This window comes from Papio anubis, chromosome 4 (genome assembly GCF_008728515.1).
Source record: "Papio anubis isolate 15944 chromosome 4, Panubis1.0, whole genome shotgun sequence".
Taxonomy (NCBI): domain Eukaryota; kingdom Metazoa; phylum Chordata; class Mammalia; order Primates; family Cercopithecidae; genus Papio; species Papio anubis.
Window position 1 is genome coordinate 142927984 of NC_044979.1, and position 16043 is coordinate 142944026.

General features: G+C 46.1%; 1 protein-coding gene across 5 annotated transcripts in view; it reads left to right on the forward strand.

Moving 5' to 3' along the window:
- Positions 1-210: 210 nt before the first annotated feature.
- Positions 211-16043, forward strand: part of RNF216 (ring finger protein 216) — a 161449-nt gene continuing 145616 nt past the window's right edge. For 3 of the 5 annotated variants that reach the window (XM_009202556.3, XM_031664921.1, XM_021935626.1), the window contains exon 1: positions 211-416. The gene's annotated coding sequence lies outside the window, so the exon portion shown is untranslated. The remainder of the gene's footprint in view (positions 417-16043) is intronic. The other 2 variants (XM_003895685.4, XM_021935627.1) reach the window with 1 other exon arrangement.

The window sequence follows — 16043 nt, forward strand, 5'->3', positions numbered from 1 at the left end:
CTTTTCCCCACACGTCCACAACCACCTACCCCATACCCTCTTAAGCTCTGGGGAGATGGCGGCTCCTGTGGGGTCCGGTATGGGGGTCTCCGTTCCTTTCATCCTTCCGCCTCGTGGGGGAGTCAAGTCTCCGCAGGCGGAGAGCCCGGATGCAGGCGCGGCTAGGCGGCCCTCTCTGTGGTGAGCCCCCGGGTCCCTCCTCCACAGCACCCGGAGTGCCTCTATGGTTCTTCCTGTCCTTAGTCGGGAGGGGGCGCTGTGCGCAGGCGCAAGGTGACGCCGCGGCAGGACCGGAAGGAGTGTAGCGGCTGCCTCAGCGGCAGCGACGGAGCTCGCAGCTGTGGCTTCTGAAGAGTAAGCGGCGCGGTACCGAAGGCCGCCGAACCCGCCTGGCTAGCCGGCGAGTTGAGTAGCGAGTGAGTGTCGGTCGCGGGGCGCGCTTGAGCTCCTGGGCGGGTCTGTGAGGCGAGGCGGCCTCTCTGCGGGACGCCTCCGTGGAGCTCCGGGGGTGGGGGCGGGGGCGCGGGCCGTGAGGGCCGCCGACCTGAGGGGCGCGGGCCGAGGCCCGGGCGGGATCGGGCCAAAGGACTGGGCTGGGCGTCTCGAGCCCCGTGCGGAGGCGAGGCGGGAGCGACAAAGGCGCTGAGCGACTGGGCGACCCCCTCCCGCCTCTTCGCGAAGTTTCGCGGGCCGGCCCTTTGGGTCAGCTGCGCGAGGGCGATAGCCCGGGAGACCGCGCTTCCCTCCCCTGGGCCGGAGGTCGCCGCGGAGGCGGGGTCCGTGCACCCGAGCGCGGCCTGGATAAGCGGCGGGAGGCGGCCGGTCCCTGTGAACCCCAGCCCAGGCGGGCGGCTTTTTTCCACCTCTCCCCTCACATCTGGAGCGGGTGGTGTTCCGCGAAAGTTGGCGACTGTCACCGGGCACTCGCGAGGGCGCCGCAAGTGCGTCAAACCCTTCTGCGGGGCGCTGGGGGCTGGCCCGGCTCGGGTGCCCGGGCGCTGGGCAGGGAGCGAGGCCGCTGTCCCCGCGTCGAGGTGGCCCGGCTCCCGGTGTAACGGGACCAGGGATCCAAGACTTTGGGCCCCTTGCAACCAACCCTGGAGCGTGCGCGGCGTGCGGGTTACAGAAATTTCTGACAAATCTGCCTGGGCTCTGTGCGTCCCTGAGGGCCTGGCTAGCAGTTGTCCCCGGTACTTCGATCGTGCAAAAAGAACGTTCTTTTTTCTGTTCTTTTTTTTTTTTTTTTTTTTGAGACGAAGTCTTGCTCTGTTGCCCAGGCTGGAGTGCAGTGACGCGATCTCTGCTCACTGCAACCTCCGCCTCCCTGCGTCAAGGAATTCTGCCTCAGCCTCACAGGGATTGCTTCAGCTGGGATTCCAGGCATGTGCCACCACACCTGGCTAATTTTTGTATTTGTAGTAGAGACAGGGTTTCACCATGTTGGCCAGGCTGGTCTCGAACTTCTGACCTCAGGTGATCCCTTCTTCGGCCTCCCAAAGTGCTACATAGTCTTTTCAAAAAACGTGTCAGCTGTGTTCTCCCGGGGCCCTTGGGCCCTTCAGTAAGAAGCGCCCTGGCTGAAAATCCACACGTTCACCTACAGAAGAAGCACTGTGATGTAGAGGGTGAGCAGGGCAGAGGGCCTCACAGTGGCCCTCACACACACCTGGCTCCAGCTTGGCCAGGCCATTTTGCGCTCGTGGGCCTGTGCCTCACCTCAAAAATGGGGTTTCTTCCCTTATGAAGAAGACCCATGAATTAATAATGGAATTGCCAGGAATGCTAAAAACTAAGTTTGGTGTATTGTTTTCAAGCTGTTACTCCTGGAAGGGGCTGGGTTGGCATTGTTTTAGAGGTTAGGAGCCAAACATCAGCTCATCTATTCTCCAGCTGTTTTTAATCCTCCAGCTTCCTGCAATAGTCAGGCACAAGGTCTTAGAAAAATGGGTTTGTGCTGCTGTATGTTTTGGTGGGCAATAGTTAGGCACACTAATATGTATCACCTTTGTTTACTGAATGGGATGCAGGTGGGGGACCAGAGCACATCCGCGTCCCTCGGAAACGGTGGCGTTTAAATGTAATATGTCCCTTCAGTTCCTCTCTGCCCCCCCCCCCCCCCCCCCCTGATTGTGCTTTTTTTTTTTTTTTTTTTTTTGGGAGACGGAGTCTGGCTCTGTTCAGGCTCAAGTGCCGTGGTGTGATCTCTGCCCACTGCAACCTCCACCTCCCAGGTTCAAGTGATTCTCCTGCCTCAGCGTCCCGAGTAGCTAGGATTACAGGCGTGCGCCACCATGGCCGTCTAAGTTTTTTTTTTTTTTTTTTTTTTTTTTTGAGACGGAGTCTCGCTCTGTCGCCCAGGCTGGAGTGCAGTGGCCGGATCTCGGCTCACTGCAAGCTCCGCCTCCCGGGCTTACGCCATTCTCCTGCCTCAGACTCCCGAGTAGCTGGGACTACAGGCGCCTGCCACCTCGTCGGGCTAGTTTTTTGTATTTTTTAGTAGAGACAGGGTTTCACCGTGTTAGCCACGATGGTCTCGATCTCCTGACCTCGTGATCCGCCCGTCTCGGCCTCCCAAAGTGCTGGGATTACAGGCTTGAGCCACCGAGCCCGGCCTTTTTTTTTTTTTTTTTTTTTTTTTTTTTTAAGAGACGGAGTCTGGCTCTGCTGCCCAACTCCTGGGTTTAAGTGACCTTCGGTCTCCCAAAGCGCAAGAATTACAGGCTTGAGCCACCGTGCTCTTGCAGAACATTCTTTACACGCTGAGAAGGGAGAGAGGAACGGGAAGATTTTATGAAACATCTCAATTTAGTCTGCTTGCTTTGAGGAAGAAGGCTAATAAATGGCCTGGCTTTGCCTTGATTTTGTGTTTCATAATTTATTGCGCCTGGGGTATGGGGAGTAGTGGTGGGTTTCAGGAAATGCCTGGAGAGTCTAGGCCAGATTTTGTACCCCCTGGCAAACCTCGTTGGAGGCTTTAGATTTTTACCCTGATTAGAGAAGCAGCAGCTAATAGAAGAGAACCCCTGAATCCCTTGTGGAGAAATCTTAAAGAAGGGTTAGGTATGAGTGAGACAGACTAAAAGTTAATGAATAGAGTAGTTGAGAGAGCTGGTGTTTGCTAGCTGTCCTTCTGTCACTAACTCTACTACGAGCTACTATTTAATGTGTTTAAAGAATTATAGGCTTTCCTATATTTTAGATCTTTAGAGACATAATTCATTCTCATACCTGATGTCATCATTATAGCTGCATTATTGTCCAAGATAATAACGTAGCCGGGCATGGTGTGGCTTATGCCTGTAATCCCAGCACTTTAGGGGGCTGAGGCCAGCGGATCACCTGAGGTCAGGAGTTCGAGACCAGCCTGGCCAACATGATGAAACCCTGTCTCTACTAAAAATACAAAAGTTAGCCAGACGTGGTGACGCATGCTTGTAATCTCAGCTACTCGGGAGGCTGAGGCAGGAGAATCTCATGAACCCGGGAGGCAGAGATTGCAGTGATCCGAGATCGTGCTATTGCGCTCCAGCCTGGCTGACAGAGCGAGACTCTGTCTCAAAAATAGTAATAAACTTTAAAAAAGAAACTGAGGTGCTGAAAAATAGTCTCAAAACTTGTAAGGGTCAGCTTGGAACTTGAACTCAGTTTGGACCCAGAGTTCGTGCCAGTAATTATCCTGCTATAATTAGTGAGTGCTATTTATTCTGAAAGTACATCTACTATTGAAGAGCATCTACTATGTGCCATCCAGTGTGCTACGTCCTGGGGCTTTGGGATCAAGTAACACTTTGATTCTGCCTTCTTGGAACTTAAGTTTTAGCAGAGGCGACCGAAATTACACAGTTTCCTAAATAAGTGTATGAAATTATTGTTGTAAGTACTTTGAAGAAATGAGGTACGTTGTGTGATTGAACTAGGGAGGAACATCTAGGGGATAGTCAGGAACAGTTTTTCTCTGAGGAGAAAGCAAAGAACCGAAGAGAGTTAATTTGGTCCAAGAGACAGTGAAGAAGAGTAGTCCAGCTGGGGAAGAGCCTGCAGTGGAAGGAAGAAGCAAATCGTGGAACTGAACCATTGCTACTACCGAGTGGTGAATGCGGGGGGAAAAGGTAAGGCCCGCTATGTCAGCAAGGTCAGGTGATGGTAGCATTTTGTAGGCCATGGTAAGGATTTTGGTTCCACCACGGTGAGATTTGTGGTTGGAGCCTGCAAGGCAGTACTTGGGCTAGAAGCAGAAGCATGTCCTTTGGTCACAGAAGATTTAGTTCTAAAAAGATCATTGAAAACATTGATTTTACCCTCCACCCATGAGGATGAAGAAAATCTTGATGTTTTATGTTAAACTGTTTAGCCCGCCCACTGAAGATATTGAGTTTAATTTTTGATTTAAAACCTTTCCTATTGTAAAAATGCACTGATAATAGGATTCTTAGAATTTTTAAACTCTAGACTAATTGTTTGCATATTTATATCCATAATCATGGATGTTATTTTACTGTAGTTATTTTGTCCACTTATTAAAGTTAACACAATTTTCATTTTCTTTCCCTGAACTCATCATCTGCTTTGTTCTTCCTTAATAGCATCACCATCCTATGGTCACCTGATCTCAGCATCTAGGTCAACTTTGATTCCTTCTTCTTGCCCTGATGGCCAATGACATACACAGATCCCATTGACTCTAACTCTGCAATCAGTGTCTTGTATTGTTTTCCTCCCTGTAGATACTGTTTTCCTCCCCCTAGGTACTGTTGGCTCTTGTTTCCTGGGTTTCCTGGCACCAGTTGTCTCCTGCAGGCCATCTTAACGCATTGCAGCCAGGTTGATTTTTCTAAAGCACAGCTGTCATTGCGTTGCTTCCCGTTGGCTAGAAAATAAAATCTGAGCTCTGTTTCAGTTATCTGTTGATGCATAACAAACCACCTGAATACTCACTGGCTTCATAGAGTAATTTTGTTTGTTGACAGTTTTATGAGTCAGGAGAATTGGGAAGTGCTGACCTGGGCCATTTTTCTCTGGTCCACATGCTATCCTTAGAGGTGGCCAGTGCTGGAGCATCCGCTTCCATAATGGCTTCTTCGTTCACATGCCTTGTCAAAGACGACTGGAAGACTGGTCTCAGCTGGCTCTTTCCCTCCGCATGTAGTGTCAGGGCTTTCTGTGTGATCTCTCAGCAGGGTTTTCAGACTTTTTACCTGATGTCTCTGGGCCCAGGAACCCTAAGTGAAAGCTGCTGTGCCTTTTGTTTTCTTTCCTTCTCTTTTTTCTTTTCTTTTCTTTTTTTTTTTTTTTGAGACAGAGTCTCCTCCTGTCGCACAGGCTGGAGTGCAGTGGCACAATATCAGCTCACTGCAACCTCTGCCTTCTGGGTTCAAGCAATTCTTGTGCCTCAGTTTCCAGAGTAATTGGGATTACAGGCATGTGCCATCACACCCAGCTAATTTTTGTATTTTTTTAGTAGAGTTGGGGTCTGCTGTGCTTTTAAAGGATAAGCCCAAATCTGACACAGCTCTCACTTTGGCTTGATATGGCTATTCTTGCTCAACCTTCCCTGGCTACCTGCCCTTCCCCTATAGTCTCTTTATTGCTCTAGTAACTTTATTCTCTGATTGATGGGGCTCTGAGTTCTTTGAAACAAAAATCCATGTGAGAGTTTCTTTTGATGTATTCCCGATGATGCATAACCAATTCTTGTTATATAAAATGCTGTAGTACAGTCAGGTCTCCGTATCCACAGCTTTCGCATCTGGATATGGGGATCTGACAGTAAACTTTTTCTGTATTGATTTAATATTGATTATATTAGTACAGACTTAGGATGGATATCCAAAGAATGGTTAGGATGAGCAAGTGGTATTTGAATGAAAAACAATCGTTTATAGGCATTTTTAAAAACATGCTAGGAAGAGGTATTGTGGAGGCCTGGTATGACATGGGCATGTCATCTTCCCGCCTGTGACTAGCTCTGCTTTGCCCACTTTTTCTTTTCTTTCTTTTTTGAGACAGAGTCTCTCTGTCACCCAGGCTGGAGTGCAGTGACACAGTCTAGGCTCGCTGCAACCTCTGCATCCTGGGTTCAAGCAATTCTCCTGCCTCAGCCTCCTGAGTAGCTGGGACTACAGGCACCTGCAACCACGCCTGACTGGTTTTTGTATTTTTAGTAAAGACGGGGTTTCACCATGTTGGCCAGGCTGGTCTCGAACTCCTGACCTCAAATAATTCACCCACCTCGGCCTCCCAAAGTTTTGGGATTACAGGTGTGAGCCACCATGCCTGGCCTGCTTTGCCCACTTTTTGCTGGAAAGTCAAAGGGATTAACTCATTAAATTTGAAAGTCTTTAATAACCCCCAAATCTGTTGCAGAAGTGGCAGACATATTTACAGAAAGTATTCTGGAGAGCCAGGGGCACTACAGAGCCCCAGGATCATGCAGTAGTAGTTTAGGAGCATATACATAAGGAAAAATGGAGAAGCAACCTGAATAGAACAAGGAGAAGAAAATGATTTGTAGAAGACAGACTTAAGCATTCTGGTCACGAGGCAGTGAAGGTGAGATTTTGAAAACCAGAAAATTGGGTGAGAGAACCATGAGTGATTCTCTTTTCTTCTTGACTTCCTTGTTTTCCATATTATCTGTAATGGGCAATGCTTGATAACTGAAGAAAATCCTAATTGTTGCCTAGGCCATGTTTCCTGACTCTGGTTTTATAGCCATGATGAATAATAGCTCCAGTCTTTGACAGAGGAAGAAGTTTTTGGAGCCACTCATTCAACAACTGTGCTAGGCATTGAAAATACAACTATAAATAAGAAAAGAGGCCAGGCACGGTGGCTTTTGCCTGTAATCTCACCACTTTGGTGAGTGTCGGGGGGGGGGGGGTGTGGATCACCTGAGGTCAGGAGTTCAAGACCAGCATAAGATGGTGAAATGCCATCTCTACTAAAAATACAAAATTAGCTGGGCATAGTGGCAACATGCCTGTAATCCCAGCTACTTGGGAGGCTGAGACAGGAGAATTGCTTGAACCCTAGAGGCGGAAGTTGCAGTGAACTGAGATTGCACCATTGCACTTCAGCCTGGGCAACAAGAGCAAAACTTCGTCTCAAAAAAAAAAAAAGTAACTTGGAATGGGAAAATAAAGATTTTTTTTTCCCCTTGAATTGTATTTTATTAATAAACACTGCATTTCCTATGTACTTGTGATTACAGTGCTCCTATTTTGATGGCATTTACCATATACAAAGTGGCTTCTCTTATTTTTCAACATAGCCTTATAATGTAAGAATAGATCTTGCCATTTTTCTGTTTCTCAGGTAGCAGTTAAAAAAATAACATAATGTAACACTTAGTATATGTCAGGCACTATGCTAAAACTTTATGTAATTCAACTGATTTAGTTTTTAAAAAGTGTTTATTTATTTTTATTTATTTATTTATTTATTTATTTATTTATTGAGACGAAGTCTCGCTCTGTCGCCCAGGCTGGAGTGCAGTGGCGCAATCTTGGCTCACTGCAAGCTCCGTCTCCCGGGTTCACGCCATTCTCCTGCCTCAGCCTCCCAAGTAGCTGAGACTACAGGCACCTGCCACCACACCCGGCTAATTTTGTGTGTGTGTGTGTGTGTGTGTGTGTGTGTTTAGTAGAGACAGTGGGGTTTCACCATGTTAGCCAGGATGGTCTCGATTTCCTGATCTCTTGATCCGCCTGCCTCGGCCTCCCAAAGTGCTGGGATTATAGGTGTGAGCCACCGCACCGGCCAAAAGTTTTTATTTTTTTTTAATTAATGAATTTTTTTGGAGGTAGGTTCTCCCTCTGCCACTGCCAGCAGTGGTGCTCTCATAACTCGCTTGCAGCCTTGAACTCCTGGGCTCAAAGGATCCTCTTGCCTCAGCTTCCACAGTCAAGCTGGGACTTGGGTACATGCCTGTCTACCTAGCCGCAAGTAATTTTAAAACAACTGCATTCTCATTTTACAAATGAGGAGATTGGCCCAGGAGATTGAACAATTTCTTTGGAGCCACTGATTGACTAAATGCTGAAACCAAGATTTAAACATAGGCAGTATGATCGGAAGCCCAGATGAAGAGACTGAGTGTCAGAGAGTTACATGACCTGATACAGAGACTTGCATTTAGTCAAGAGGAAAAATTCCATCATCAGACTTCTTTTCTTCTCACAAGTTGGGGCCACTGGTGTGCCACTCATGAGGACTTTTTTAAACCGTTACTAGTAATCTGCTTAACTACAAGCCTGACATTTCAACTAAATTAGCTGTAAAATGACCACATCTCCCTTTGATTTCCAGTGTAAAATTGAAGGAAGCCAGTTGTGGCCAAAGGAAAGATAAGAAATTTGGCTTGAGGCCAGGTGCGGTGACTCACGCGTGTTATCCCAGGACTTTGGGAGGCCGAGGCAGGCAGATCACCTGAAGTCAAGAGTTCAAGATCAGCCTGGCCAACATGGCGAAACCACTTCTCTACTAAAAATACAAAAATTAACCAGCATGGTGGCACGCATGTGTCGTCCCAGCTACTCAGGGAGGCTGAGGCAGGAGACTTGCTTGAACCTGGGAAATGGAGGTTTCAGTGAGCTGAGATCGTGCCACTGTACTCCAGTTTGGGTGACAAAGCAAGACTCTGTCTCAAAAAAAAAAGACATTTGGCTTGAAAATAGTGTTCAAAATACTTTTTAAAAATCTGGCTGGGCACGGTGGCTCACACCTGTAATCCCAGCACTTTGGGAGGCCAAGACTGGCAAATCACGAGGTCAGGAGTTTGAGACCAGCCTGGCCAACATGGTGAAATGCCATCTCTACTAAAAATACAAAAAACTAGCTGGTGTGGTGGTGGGCACCTGTAATCCCAGCTACTCGGGAGGCTGAGGCAGGAGAATCGCTTGAACCCAGGAGGCAGGGGTTGCAGTGAGCTGAGATTGCACCACTGCACTCCAGCCCAGGTGACAGTGGGAGACTCCATCTCAAAACAAAAAAATCTTATTTGGGGAAAAAAAGAACTTAAATTAGATGCAGTTCAAATTTGATACCAGAACTGTTCTTTTAAGTATCATGCTAGTTATAAATAACATCAGTATCATTATTTCAAATGAGAGACCCAAACTTAGGCTGGTATATGTCAATTTTAAAAATGGGAATACCTGGGGCCAGGCATGGTGGCTCATGCCTGTAATCCCAGCACTTTGGAAGGCTGAGGCGGGATCACCAGAGGTCAGGAGTTCGAGACTAGCCTGGCCAACGTGGTGAAACCCTGTGTCTACTAAGAAATACAAAATTTAGCCAGGCATGGTGGCATATGCCTGTAATCCCAGCTACTCTGGAGGGTGAGGCAGGAGAATCGCTTGAACCCTGGATGCAGAGGTTGCAGTGAGCCGAGATCATGCCATTGCACTCTAGCCTGGACGACAAGAGCGAAACTGTCTAAAAAAGAAAAAAGGAATACCTTTGTTCAGTTATCAATGCCAGAAAGTTCTGTTGTAAAACTTTTATAAGTTGAGAAAATACTGATATTATCTGACTATTAATTCTTTGTAGACGTTTAATGAGAAGCCCCAATCTGGGGCTTACTGCCTCTGAGGCACAGTGCTTTCTCCTAGGAAGGCAAAGAAAATTGAGATTTTCTCAGAGAGGAAGAAAAGGATTGAATTGCTTAAACCTGGGAGATGGAAGTTGCAGTGAGCTGAGATCACACCACTGCACTCCAGCCTCGGTGACAGAGCAAGAAGCACATTTAAATTTTGTGTTTACCGTAATTTGGTGTTTGTGGAGATTCTTTCTCGTCTAGTTTTTTTGTAACTGTTGTCCATGGAATTTTTTCTGTTACTATGTGACAATTTGAGGCTATGCAAAGACTATTCTGCTGTTACTACTACTGTCTTCCCAGAATTTCCTTGTGGGTTTGTTTTATTTTATTTTTTATTTTATTTTATTTTTTTGAGACAGAGTTTCACTCTTGTTGCCTAGGCTGGAGTGCAATGGCTCCATCTCGGCTCACCACAACCTCCATCTCCCCAATTCAAGCGATTCTCCTACCTCAGCGTCCCGAGTAGCTGGGATTACAAGCGTGCGCCACCACGCCCAGCTAATTTTTGTGTTTTTAGTAGAGACGGTTTCACCGGGTTGGCCGGGCTGGTCTCAAACTCCTGAGCTCAGGTGATCTACCCGCCTCCGCCTCCCAAAGTGCTGGGATTACAGGCATGAGCCACTGGGCCTGGCCTTTTGTTTTGTTTTTTTTTTGCCCTAATAGAGACAAGATCTCACTATATTTTCCAGGCTGGTCTTAAACTCCTGGGCTCAAGTGATCCTCCTGCTTCAGCCTCCCAAAGTGCTAGGATTACAGACATGAGCTACCGCACCTGGTAATTTTTTTTTTTTTAATCAAAGTCTGGACGTTATGACTGAAAAAACTGGAGGTTCCAAATGGTACTCCTCCATTGTGGTTTAAGTTTTTTAGGTGTGCAAATTAGAGTACCGGCAGATCATCTTGATCCTGTCATGGTTTGGTCTGTATTAAGTCTATTTTCATTTTGCTCTTAACCTTTAAGATTTGGCTTTCCTAGGATCTCAGATGAAAGCTTGGTGTTTACCAGCACTCCTCTACTTTAGTTGGGCTTGACCTTTAATCTCTCTCAACAGGCTGGGAGTGATGGCTTATGCCTGTAATCCCAGTACTTTGGGAGGCCAAAGCAGGTGCATCACCTGAGGTCAGGAGTTCGAGACCAGCCTGGCCAACATAACAAAATCCGCTCTGTACTGAAAATACAAAAATTAACTGGGCATGGTGGTGCGTGCCTGTAGTCCCTGCTACTTGGGAGGCTGAGGCAGGAAACTGGCTTGAACCCAGGAGGCGGAGGTTGCGGTGAGCCAAGATTGCACCATTACTGCAGCCTGGATGGCAGAGCAAAACTCCATCAAAAAAAAAAAAAAAAAATCCCTCTCAACAATACATGTTTGCTGAGATCTCTGCTCAGCTCTTTAGCTTTTCTGCTATTGGATTTTGGGGAGTCTAGTCCTGCATGTATGTAGCATAGGTCAGCAACTTAGTCGGGGGGGGGGTGAGGAGGTTATTATTCTGGTTTTTGGAGATTTCTTTCTCAGTGGATTCTTCCTTGCTAGAATTTTGTCCCTTAAGTCTCAGCTACTTTGGCAGCCCCAAACTCCGACCTTCAACTCCTCAGCCCATTGAAATTGCTGTTTCTGCCTCAGGTCCATTTTTTCACAGTTAAGATTTGGGAAGTGCCTTCAGGAGACAAAAAATGCAGGATAAATGGGTCCTGTCCTAATGTGCTTCTCATTTTTCACGGATCAGAGCCCCTGAAATCCTGCCAGCTGGGTTTTCTCCATTGCCTTCAAAGATGTGTTTTATATATTTGGTCTTTTTATAGTGGATTTGTAAGAAGAGGCAAAGAGTTGGTCCACTACAGGCTATTAATACTTTGTCATGGCCAGAACCAAAATCTCTATAAAGTAAGGTGAATAATCATGCCAGGATTATAGGGATGTTGTTAGGATTAGATGTGTTATGCATGTAAAGGGATAAGAAAAATGGCTCATACATAGCAGCATCCTCATTTTGGCTTGTAATTTTATGCTGTCTGTTAGCTTCTGGAACAAGACCCAAGGACATTATCATTGTACAACTATCTGGTGAATATCAGTCTCTAAACATACACACTCTAAACATACATATGCACCCTCTATAGTTGTATAGCATTTTAATTTCACCTTTTAAACATTTTTTCAAAGTTGTGCCACAGACATTCGTTTCCTGAAATTAAGACCCTGTGTCATTATTTTCTGTGCTATATGTGTTGTTTCTGTAATTCCACCTGTATTAGTCAGCTCAAGCCAACTGATACCATAGACTAACAAAATAGCATCAACTGGGTGACATTTAAAACAAATTTATTTTCTCACAGTTCTGGAATTTGGAAGTCTGAGAATAGAGTTTCAGCATTGTTGGATTCTGGTTATTTCTCTTCCTGGATCTCAGACAACTACCTTCTGCCTGTGTTCTCACATGATGGAGAGAAAAAGCAAGCTCTCTGGTATCTCTTCTTCTCAGTGTGCCCAGCCATCATGAGGGCCCCACCTCCACGACTTCATCTAATTCTAATCACCTCCCACAGACTCCGTCTCCAAATATTGGAGGTCAGAGCTTCAGTATAGGAATTTGGAGGCCAGGCGTGACACAGTTTAGAGCACGACTCATTTCTTTAGACTCAAGGGTTTTTTTGTTTGTTTGTTTTTGTTTTAGTTTTTTGAGACATGTCTCTGTCACCCAGGCTGGAATCCAGTGGCATACTCATGGCTCACTGCAACATCAAACTCCTGGGTTCAGGAGATCCTCCTGCTTCAGACTCCTGAGTAGCTAGAACTATAGGTGCATGCCACCCCGCCCAGCTAAATTTTTTATTTTTATTTTTATTTTTATTTTTATTTTTTTTTTTTTGAGACGGAGTCTCGCGCTGTGTCACCCAGGCTGGAGTGCAGTGGCGCGATCTCGGCTCACTGCAAGCTCCGCCTCCCAGGTTCACGCCATTCTCCTGCCTCAGCCTCCGAGTAGCTGGGACTACAGGCGCCCGCCACCACGCCCGGCTAGTTTTTTTTGTATTTTTAGTAGAGACAGGGTTTCACCATGTTAGCCAGGATGGTCTCGATCTCCTGACCTCGTGATCCACCCGCCTCGGCCTCCCAAAGTGCTGGGATTGCAGGCTTGAGCCACCGCGCCCGGCCTATTTTTATTTTTTGTAGAGACGGGGTCTAGCTATATTTCCCAGGCTGGTCTTGAACCCCTAACGTCAAGTGATTCTCCCACCTTGGTCTCCCAAGGATTGGTTTCCTGGATTACAAGTGTGAGCCATTGTGTCCAGCCAGGATTCGTGTTTCTATTTCTTTTTTTTTTTTTTCTTTTTTTTGAGATGGAGTCTTGTTCTGTCACCCAGGCCGGAGTGCAGTGGTGCGATCTCGGCTCACTGCAACCTCTGCCTCCTGGGTTCAAGCAATTCTCCTGCCTCGGCCTCCCGAGTAGCTGGGGTTATATGTGCATGTCGCCACACCTGGCTAATTTTTTTTTTTTTTTTTTTTGTATTTTAGTAGAGACGGGGTTTCACTCATGTTGCCCAGACTGGTCGCAAACTCCTGAGCTCAGGCAGTCTGCCCGCCTCGGCCTCCGGAAGTACTGGGATTACAGATGTGAGCCACCATGCCAGCCCCACGTTTCTTTTTCATGCTTTTTGTTTGTTTCAGAGGCACGGTCTTGCTCTTACCCTGGCTGGAGTGCGGTGGCATGATGGTGGCACACTGCAGTGTCGAACTACTGGGTTCAAGCCATCTTCTTGCCTCATCTTCCTGAGTAGCTGGTACTATGGGTGTGCATCACCACGCCTAATTTTTTTGTCTGTTTGTTTGAGATGGGGTTTCACTCTGTTGCCTAGGCTGGAGTGCAGTGACACGATCTCAGCTCGCTGCAACCTCCCCCTGCCAAACTCAAGCAGTTCTCCTACCTCAGCCTCCCAAGTAGCTGGGATTACAGGTTCCCACCTGCTACCACACCCAGTTAATTTTTGTATTTTTAGTATAGATAGTCCTCACTATGTTGCCCAGGCCAGTCTCAAACTCCTGACCTTAAGCGATCCACTGGCCTTGACCTTCCAAAGTCCTGGGATTACAGGTATGAGCCACCATGCCCGGCCTTGAAGTTCATTTTTTTAATGGCTCTTTGAGTATCTGTGGGAGGTAAACTCTCTTAGTCTTTGAATGTGTAAAAATTGTTTTATCCCATCCTTACTTTTTTTTTTTTTTAAAGAGAATCTTGCTCTGTTTCCTAGACTGGAGTGCAGTGGGTTGGTCATAGCTCACTGTAACTTTGGAACTCATGGGCTCAAGCAATCCTCTAGCCTCAGCCTCCTGAGTAAGTGGGATCACAGATACGTGCCACCATGCCCAGCTAATTTTTTTCAGTTTTTTGTAGAGATGGGGTCTCACCAAGTTTGCTCAGGCTGGTCTCAAATTTCTGGCCTCCAGCGATTGTCCCGCTTTGGGTTCCCAAAGTGGTGGGATTATAGGCATGAACCACTGTAGCCAGCCCCTGCCCTTACTCTTGAAAAATAAGGGATCATAGAATTTGAAGTTTACAATTATTTTTTCTCTACTACTACTCTATTTTTTCTATTTAATTTATTTTTTACTCTAATTTATTTTTTTACTCTATTTTTTACTCTAGTTTATTTTTTACTCTATAGATTTACTCTAATCTATTTTTTCTATTTGCTCTAATTTTTCTATTAACTCTAATTTTTTCTATTTTTTCTATTTACTCTACTCTATTTTTCTATTATTCTACTATTATTTCTACTATTATTTACTCTATTTTTTCTACTACTATATTTTTTCTCTACTAGTAATAAAAGATCATATTTTATTACTTTGGTGTTAATTGCTTCTTATGAAGAGTCTTTTTTTTAGGAGACAGTGTCTTGCTCTATTGCCTAGGCTGGAGTACAGTGGCATGATCTTGGTCTACTGCAACCACCGCCTCCAGGGTTCAGGTGATTCTCTCACCTCAACCTCCTGAATAGCTGAGATTACAGGTGCATGCCACCACACCAAGCTGAGTTTTATATTTTTAGTAGAGACAGCAGTTTGCCATGTTGACCAAGCTGGTCTCGAACTCCTGACTTCAAGTGATCCGCCCTCCTCAGCCTCCCAAAGTGCTGGGATTACAGGTGTGAGCCACCACGCCCAGCCTGAAGAGTCTATTTTTATGCTTGTTTTACCTCTGGTAGTTTTTGCAGTTTTAATGTTTTACCTTATGACATATTTATGTGTGGTTTTATTTTTACTACTGTTCAGTAGACAGTATAGTTTCACCACACCTTGCTGGCTTGAATGGATACTTACCTGTTTTGTTTTGTTTTGTTTTTTAATTAATTTATTCTTTTGAGACAGAGTTTTTGCTCTTGTCTCCCAACTTGGAGTTCAATGGCACGATCTCAGCTAACTGCAACCTCTGCTTCCCAGGTTGAAGCAATTCTCCTGCCTCAGCCTCCTAAGTAGCTGGGATTACAGGTGCCTGCCACGACACCTGGCTAATTCTTCGTATTTTTAGTAGAGGCAGGGTTTCGCCATGTTGGCCGGGCTGGTCTCAACTCCTGACCTTGAGTGGCCCACCTGCCTTGGCCTCCCAAAGTGCTGAGATTACAGGCATGACACCCAGCCATCTGTTTTATTTGTTAAAATCTTTATTGCTACAGGCTGGGCTTGGTGGTTCACAGCTGTAATCCCAGCACTTTGGGAAGCCAAGGCAGAAAGAATGCTTGAGACCAGGATATCCAGACCAGCCTGGACAACATAGTGAGACCCTGTCCCTACAAAAATTTTTTAAAAATTTAGCTAGGCATGGTGGTACATGCCTGTAGTCCCAGCTACTCTGAGGCTGAGGCAGAAGGATTGCTTGAGCCCAGGGGTTCAAGGCTGCAGTGAGCCATGATCGTGCAGCTGCTCTCCAGCGGGGATGACAGAGAGAGACTCTGGCTCAAAAAAAAAAAAAAAAGACTACAAGCTCTGTCTACTGGGTTCAAGCTATTCTCCTGCCTCAGCCTTCCAAGTAGCTGGGATTACAGGTGCCTGCCACCACACCTGGCAGATTTTTATATTTTTAGTAGAAATGGGGTTTCACCACATTGGCAGGGCTGGTCTCGAACTCCTGACCTCAAGTGATCCATCTTCCTCAGCCTCTCAAAGTACTGGGATTACAGGTGTGAGCCACCGCTCCCAGCCCTCAGAGAAATCTTTATTAATATATAATTAAAATCTCTCCATTTTAGTATATAGGTCAGTGAGTTTTGACAAATGCATATATCCAGGTGACTACCACCACAGTCAATATATAGAGCATAACTTAGCCTGGAAAGGTTCCCTCATGTCATTTAACAGTTAATCTACCCACTCCCTCGTTGGTACCCACCTTTTCTCTTTCCGTAATAGACATAGATTTTTTTTTTATTTATTTTTTTGTCTCCATTACT